The sequence below is a fragment of the Triturus cristatus genome, chromosome 4_2 (assembly GCF_964204655.1).
Source record: "Triturus cristatus chromosome 4_2, aTriCri1.1, whole genome shotgun sequence".
In the NCBI taxonomy this organism is placed as follows: Eukaryota; Metazoa; Chordata; class Amphibia; order Caudata; family Salamandridae; genus Triturus; species Triturus cristatus.
Window position 1 is genome coordinate 620,946,377 of NC_140586.1, and position 8,476 is coordinate 620,954,852.

Consider the following 8,476-nt stretch of genomic DNA (forward strand, 5'->3'; position numbering starts at 1 on the left):
TTAATTTCTGAGGGCAACATATCAACAGTTTGAGTTGGTCAAGATATAATCCAATGGGAAATATCAGTTAGTTAGCTGTCCTTATTAAACAGTCTTTTCTTATTTTGTGCATAGTTCTTATAATTTCTATGCATGGGCTTATATTCAAGTAAACTTCAAAGGCATACCCATTAGTATATCAATGTTATATATCAAAAAGCCATACCTCTCTGCTTGGGAAGCTTCTTGTTTATTTGTGGTAGCGTGTCTTGTATTATTCTTATACTCCGCCACCGCTGTATATATCTTTATCTAATATTAATACAGAGTTCACTTAGTTACTAATAGATATTGGTCGGAAATAATAATAAACATCCCTTAATATAATGGGTCTTAGTACCTTATATTCCTGTGATTTCTGTTTAGATTCGTAGGAGCCACCGTATAATTTCCTCTTGCTTACTGTGTTTCGTATTTTCTGATTATCTTAACTCCTATCTCTTCATTTTCATTCCTGTATTAATTATAGAAGAAATAAGGAGAGGCTAGAGGGATTTGTTTTTTTATCGGAGGCTTACTATATCGTTTTCCCCAAATATCACTCCTTACCTTTGGATCCATGGATACCGATCAGATGGCTCAGAATTTAATCCTCTTTCAAGATTCCCACTTGGTTCTCGTTTGGGTTCTTGTCTGTATGCGCTTTCTCAATTTGCGCTTTGGGTGGCGATAATTCCGTTAGATAGTGTCTGTGGGATTGATAGTATAACTCTGTTAGTCTCTATCTACTCATCTATATTTTGCTGTTTAATCTTATAGGCTATATTACGAATTTCATTAGGACATATTTAAATTATGGCTGTCCTCTTCTTCCTGTCATTATATATTCCATCTAATAACGTGATATTTTAGAACCTTTCTTTTACTCATGCTAGTCTATATATGCCTACTGTTTCGTCTATACTTTGCTGTTTAATCTTATAGGCAATATTAGGAATACATTAAAACATATTTCAATTATGGATGTCCTCCTCTTCCTATCGCTATATATTCAATTTCGTAACGTGAAGTTTTGGAACCTTCCTTTCTGTCATGTTATCGGCGATATACTTGGGTTGTTACTGCTTTGGGAAGCGTTTACGATTTACCGGGTATATCTTTTACATCTACCTTCATCTAAACGTTCCACATATCCTATAGCTTTTAAAATTGCTATTTGCGTGCCTCTGCTTATCGTATGGCTATCTTTATAATAGCGGTATAACTCTTGAGCCTTCCGCAGATTATTGCTCGCTGTTGTCAGTTAATTTAACGTAAAATTACCCGGTGCGATTTCTTGACGCCGTTATCTAGATGGTGGCGGCCATCTTAAGATGGTAATATTCTCCATCGCATTACTAGCGATAAATATGGTCTCATCATACTGGTTGTTTTCTAGCTTAATTATATCATTTATTCTTTAATTTGGGAAAGTTGTTATCAATATCATGTGAAGTGGTATTACCCATAGTATGTTTTATATATCTACATTCATTTAGTCGTTAAACACCAATTCCAGATCTTAAACCTGCGTTTTTCTTCCTTCTATATATCGTATGGTAATCGTGATCATGGTGGTATAACTCTTAAGATTACCTCAGGCAAATGCTCACTAATAAAGGCTAGGTTATTGCAGTCTTACCCGATATGGTTTCTGCGGCCTCCCTGCTCCAAACGAATCTCAGGAAATCTTCTTGTACAGAACTTCCGGGGCATCAGACTATTTATATCCTTTTAGTCCACCCGGTCCTTACGTCACTGATCTGATTGATCTAATTGTGTATCGTTCCTTTTGTGACTTACTTTCCTAATTTTTCTAAATTTTTCTAAAAATCAGACTTATGAGTCGTTTCCATTTAGTTTGTAATTCGCTCACGTACTTTACTGTGTTTGATTTTTATCGTCATTATTTCCATATTGGTGGCCATCTTAAGATGGTGTTGTTCCCCTCCTCATTGATAGCAATATATATGGGAACTTCAACTTATTGTTTCCTATCATAGACCTATACCTTATTATTTAAGGAATTTTTTATAAATATCAACTGATGTAGTTAGCTCCAAATCTTATTATATACAACTTTGAAGTTTTCTTCGTAGAATGTTATAATGGCATCATATACGTCTATGATAGGAAACAATAAGTTGAAGTGCCCATAACCAACAGATAGGCCACCCTTTGCATGCTGCTGACCCAATCGAAAATACATGAATAGGTAGGGAGTGGTCCCTTGAGTCGGAGGAAGGGGTTTCCGCTTGATAATATATATATACATATATATATATATAACGTGCTTGCAAACTACAGCGAGTCAACTGTATTCTGATAATACTACCTATATTCCCCTACGCTTTGCTACTCTGGCGCAGTTTCTTTTACATTTTCTTCAAAGTAAGACTCTCCAGTGACACTTTCCACCTATGCTGTCTATTGATGATAGTACATCCAGGCATACATCCATTAAATTAAACGTTTATCCTTCTTTTTATATATCTCATAACAAACCTTAGTTGGTTTCACCAACAACCACGCATGCTTCCGCTCCTTCCTTGCTTGCCTTGGCTTTGAGTTTGAACCAAACACCGATGATTCTTGCTATCTAGTACTATCCACCCATACTGTGTCACCCACCCAGGCAGGCATTCTCTTTCACCTTCTACCCATCCTTCAACAACCCATGCATCTGATCTGATTACTATCAGCCACCTATGCATGCTTCCACCATATCCTTCTCTGCCAGTCAGTCACATTATTTATCTCGCCCGTCCTTCCACCCTTCTTTCCCTCTTTGTTCAACACATCCATCAAGGTCATCTGATCTGAGTTTGTCTTCTCCATAAAACCTTCACAGCTGATTTTGGAGTCAAATAGAAGAGGCCATTGGTTACTCAACTCATGCTGCTAATGCTAAGTAAAGGGTGTCTTCTTGAAACGTTGTATAATGTTCACTGCAACTTAATAAGTCGCACAGTACAGTGAAGTATTGAACACACTTCCATCTAGTAGTAATGTCAAGAAGTAATGAATATAACTTACCACTGCCGGCCACTGCTGCTGGCTCCCCCCGTCGCTCCTGCAGGTGCCGCCAGTTGTCCTGCCCCCTCTGAAATGGCCCCATCGCCGCTGGCCCCGCCGGCACTGGTGGTTGGTAGTGTGCCTAGAAAAAAACATCACAAATTTTTAGATGCCTGGAAACCTCCCCCTATTTTATTAGTGTTCACTTGGAACATTGAAAAAAAAGTTAATACAACATACATCAGCACTAGAGTAGTAAGTACAGTCATTAGACAGACACTAGTAGTGATATGGTTCCTAGTGTCATCTAGTCCTACTCTTCTCTTTTGAAAGTTAGCCTGAGCCATGTGTAACCCTTTTAGATTCATCATGTCGACTACTACTCTTTTGGCGCATATTTAATTATACCTGGCAGCTTATTGACATGTGCAGTAGACGCCTTTGAGGCCACATGACTGTTGCGTACAAGTGAAGAGGTCGAAAAACAAGCCACTTTGTTATTGAGTTTGGTTAGTCCGTATTGCTTAGCCATCACATACATGTTGCACTTTTTGCCATGACTGCAAAATGCTTGCATTCACCAGTATACTATCTAACGGCTAAGGCGCAGCATTTTTCTCATATAATAGGAGGAAGATTCCCTTCTACAAACCAGAGATTTACAGAGCTTATGATGCATGATGTAACCAGTATTTCTACGTTCTACGGTGAGGGGTCTTCCAGAATTCAAAAGATCTTGGGCCATATGTAGGTAGCATAACATTTACCGATTCTCAAATACCGTATTTTACCGATTCGGTATTTATGAATCGGTAAATGTAATGTAGGTAAACAATCGGTAATTATAACCGATTCGGTAAATGTCGGTATTTAAGAATCGGTATTTACCGAATCGGTAATAATGCATCCCTTCCCATTCATTCCTATGGGCCTGGAGGCCCATAGGAATGAATAGGAAGCCAGTTACCATTACCGATTCGGTAAATACCGAATCGGTAATAGGGGAGGCATATCATGGGTGGCAGGGTGTCACATTGACACCCTGTTGCACCCCTGATTCGTGCATGTGTGCACATGTGGCGCACATGTATGTCTGCCACATTGCACCTTTCAAATAGCACAAAAATGCTTTTTGAAAGGTATTCGTCATTTACCATCAACTTGTAGTTGGTGGTAAATAACGAATCCAGACACCAATGATGCACTCACTTGAGTGCCCCCTACATAGCATTTCTGGATTCGGTATTTATCGAATCGGTATTTTACCGATTTCTTAATTTCCGATTCGGTAAATACCGAATCCAGAAAATCAGCCCCCTACATCGCAAATGCCTAAATACCGGTCAGTAACGGGATATTTACCGAATTTCGGCCATTACCGACCGGTATTTGGCTTCCTACATGAGGCCCCTTGTCTCTTGTTGTCATGCACTTGTAAATGTTTACTGTTTTAATCTTATGCTTTTTGCTGGCTTATTGACGATGGCTGTAGTAAATTAAATTTCATATAACGACGTACAGAGCTTGTTACTTGTTTCAAATAAACCTTTTGAACTTACACATAGACTCTGTGGTATTTGGTGCGAGTGAGCAAAATGGTGTTATGTTCTGGGTTGTCTGTCTCAGTCATCATCAACATTGTGTATCTTCTTCGTGGGGGGGGTCGGGAGTTCAGATTACAAATACTAACAAAGCCTAGTAAGTACCACCTGACCTACACCACCTATTCCAGACGGGCTAATTGTTCACTTAGGGCCTCATGTAGGTAGCTAAATACCGGTCGGTAAAGGCCGAAAATCGGTAAATATCCCGTTACCGACCGGTATTTAGCTATTTAAGATGTAGGAGGCATATTTCAGGATTCGGTAAATTACCGAATCGGTAAAATTCCGAATCGGTAAATACCGAATCCTGAAATCATATGTAGGGAGCACTCTCAAGAGTGAACATTAGTTTTAAGAATTCGTTATTTACCACCAAATACAGGTTGGTGATAAATAACGAATACCTTGCAAAACGTAAAATTTTGCAGATCTAAGAGTGCCATGTGACAGACATACATGCCCTTAGGGCATGTATGTGCGCCACATGTGCACACATGCAAGATTCAGGGGTGCAACAGGGTGTCAATGTGACACCCTGCCACCCTTGAATATGCTCCCCCATTACCGAATCGGTATTTACCGAATCGGTAATGGTGAATGGCTTCCCATTGATTCCTATGGGCCTCCAGGCCCATAGATATCAATGGGAGGGTATGCCTCATTACCGAATCGGTAAATACCGACTCATATTTACCGTATTTTTCCGATTCGGTAAAATTTACCGAATTATTACCTACGTCACATTTACCGATAAATACCGAATCGGTAAAATTCGGTATTTATGAGTCGGTAAATGTGAGGCTACCTACATATGGCCCTAAGTCTGCATTTCCATTTTTTTCAGCCATCCAATGCATAGATGAGATGGAGGACACATGCGTAAATTTGTGCATACATACAACAAATTGTGGGTTGGTTGCATGACTCTGATCTAGTTCTGCTACTGACCGACCATGCTAAGCCTACCACTCACTAAACAAAGTACAAAAGGTTCTACGGAGGACTGGGGTAAGCAGCACTCAGTGACAGAGGAGGCGTCACGCAGACCGCATAAAACAATTATTAACTAATACTAACAAACTAAATCTAGTATCCAATATCCATCCACCACTATTTCACAGTAGGACAATGGAAGGACTAGAGTCTCTCTAGCAAATCGCAATACCTAACTTCAGTTCTCTAAAATAAACTCTTACATAATCAGCACAAGCTAGCGCAAACTAAGTTGCAAACAAGTAAGAGTACCACCGAGCACCTGAGTCCTACAATCACAGAAGATTTTGCTTTTTGGAACGTAATTTACCAGCAACACGTAGCACGCAGCAGTAATCTTGTTAGTCGTGAAATTTAATTTATACACAATAAGTTACTCACCAAGCCCGACGACCTCGACACCTAGGAGGTCCAACAGGTCCTGCTCCCGGTCCAGGATGTCAAACCGCCGGTGGGCCAGCTGATTATGGGTGCGCCGGACCCCAGAGCACCGGAACACAGCCCGGCGCACCTTCGCCCACCGATGGTGACACTCCTGGGTAGCGTACCCGGAGCTGGGCCTGCCGCCTGCTGCCACGGTCAAGGGGAGGTGGCGCTGAATGAAAAAAACAAGGGCGGCCACCTCCGCCTCCCCAAAAAGATCCCGGGCCTGCACCCCTGCAGGACGCATTCTGCCGCAAGGCAGGCGGCCCTTGTCTGCTCCTACAGGTCCCTTGCCCTTAGCACTAGGTGTGCCCTTGGCCATGGCTTTGGGGTGGGTGGGAGGCAGAAAATAAAAGTTAGAAGGGGAAAAAAAGTTAGGGGGAAGAAGAAAGAAATAACTTTATAAAAGTAAAAAAACACAGTAAAAGTAGAAATAAAATGCAAATTATAAACTTAGGGAAAGAGAGAGATAGATGATAACTAAAGAAAGTCAGAAAAAATGTTTTAAATACAAAGGATTACAAAGATTAAGGGAGGATAGAAAAGTAGGCCCAGAACCATAGCATAAAGTGAAAAACAAGATGGCCGCGCCCATTCGCGACCGCGTGGGTAAGTTTGCGGGATATTTCTCGCGAACATGCACTATTCGTCGCGAACAAATAAAATGCGCTCCCGAACATGACAATGGGCATCGCGAACACGCTATCCACGAACCGGAACAGGAAATAAGGCATCGCGAGCGGGTGGGACAATTGAAAAACAAGATGGCCGCACCCATTGGCGACCTCATTGGTAAGATCGCAAGATATTATCCCCCGAGCATGCAAACAGCTCCCCGAACGCGCTCACCGCGCTCCCGAACAAGAAAAAGTCATCATGAACGGGCGCCCCAAGCAACTATGCAAGCTCGCGAAGCTACCCGTAGCTCGCGTAGTGCAAGTATATCTTCGCGTAGCTTCGCGAAGCGCGCCTACGCGAACTACGCCCAGGGTTAATTTAAACATCATGTAGGGCATGGATGGCATAGGATTGAATTGCTAAATGTGGTTGTGGTGTATTTCACTGTTTGGGTGTGTTGTTAAATAACTTTGTTGGATGTGTGTGTGTGCTTGATGTGTAACTTTCCAATCCTTTCGTAGCCCTGTTGATTTTCATTTTTGTATTAAAGCGGTGTTGTTTAGGCCTCCTTTGTTTGGTCATATATAGGCCTGCTTCAGTTCATTGTTTTCCATGGCCTGTTGTGACTGTGAGTGACATGTGGCTTGTGGCCATTTTGTGGTGGTAGTTTAGTAGTGTGCTTCTTTTTCCATATAGGCCTGTATGTCTTTTCTTTGTTCTCCTTGGCTTATGCTTGTTGTTGTTGTGGCCTGGCCATGTGGGTGGCGGCCATTTTGTGAAGACAGGCAGTGTGCTTTTGGCAAGGGCTTGCATTGTCTGTCTTCCATTTCTTATTGTTGTGGGTGGCTAGCGGCCATTTTATGGCGCCATCCAGGTAGTGTGCTTGCTTTTGCCATTCAGTTCCAAGCTTGTGGCCTAGTCTGCCAGTAGGCCCAGAGGTAGTCATCATCAAATCATGGGTGCATAAAAACTGTTTGTGTTGTCTGTTGAATTTTAACACCATGGATGGCATTGGATTGAATTGCAAAATGTGGTTTTTGAAGTGGAATTTCAGTTTTTGGGGGTGTGTTAATGAAAAAGGGCTTTTCAGCCAGTAGGTAACCCTAGGAGCTCAGCTAGCATACTTTTGGCAACTCTGAACAGCGCGACAATGCGGACTTACAGTTTTTGTCTTCTTCGCGTGCTCAATATGCGATAACGACTTTTTGTACAGCTCGCGATGCCGAGCACGCAGATTTTGCAATCTGGCAAACAATATCTGCGAGAAATTTAAAAGTTCCACAGAAACTCCAACTTCCTGTTCCTGTCCTTTGTATTCACTTTCTTGTTATTATTGTGGTGGGTGGCCTGACCATGTGGTGGTGGCTATTTTGTGGGACCAGCCACTGTGCTTTTGCCATAGGCCTCCAAGCTTGTGGCCTAGTCTGCCAGTAGGCCCAGGGGTACTACTCATCAATCATCATGGGCGCATGAAAGTTAAACAACTGTTTTTGTGTTGCCTGTTGAATTTTAACATCATGTATGGCATGGATGGCTTTGGGTTGAATTGCAAAATGTGGGTTATACTTTTTTCCTGGGGTATATTTAATTTTTTGGGTGTGCTAAATAAATGCCTTTTTTATGTGTATGTGTTCGTTGTTGTTGCTCCCTGATGCTGCATCCATCCCATGTGATGCACACATTTTTTTAGGGCAAACAGGCTCCACTACATTTATGTTTTTGTTCTTTGCTATTCTTATTCTTCCTGAGTGTACATAGTACAGTACACCAGGAGCCCTGGCCTTATTGTCAAAGTCTCATAAATG

General features: G+C 41.6%; 1 long non-coding RNA gene across 1 annotated transcript; it reads right to left on the reverse strand.

Annotated features, from left to right (window-relative positions):
- Positions 1-440: 440 nt before the first annotated feature.
- LOC146834761 (uncharacterized) lies at positions 441-3,155 on the reverse strand. The gene is made up of 3 exons (XR_014960335.1): positions 3,055-3,155; positions 589-728; positions 441-493 (listed from the first exon to the last, which is right to left on the reverse strand). It is a non-coding gene; the product is annotated as an uncharacterized LOC146834761 (long non-coding RNA).
- Between the last annotated feature and the right edge of the window lie 5,321 nt (positions 3,156-8,476).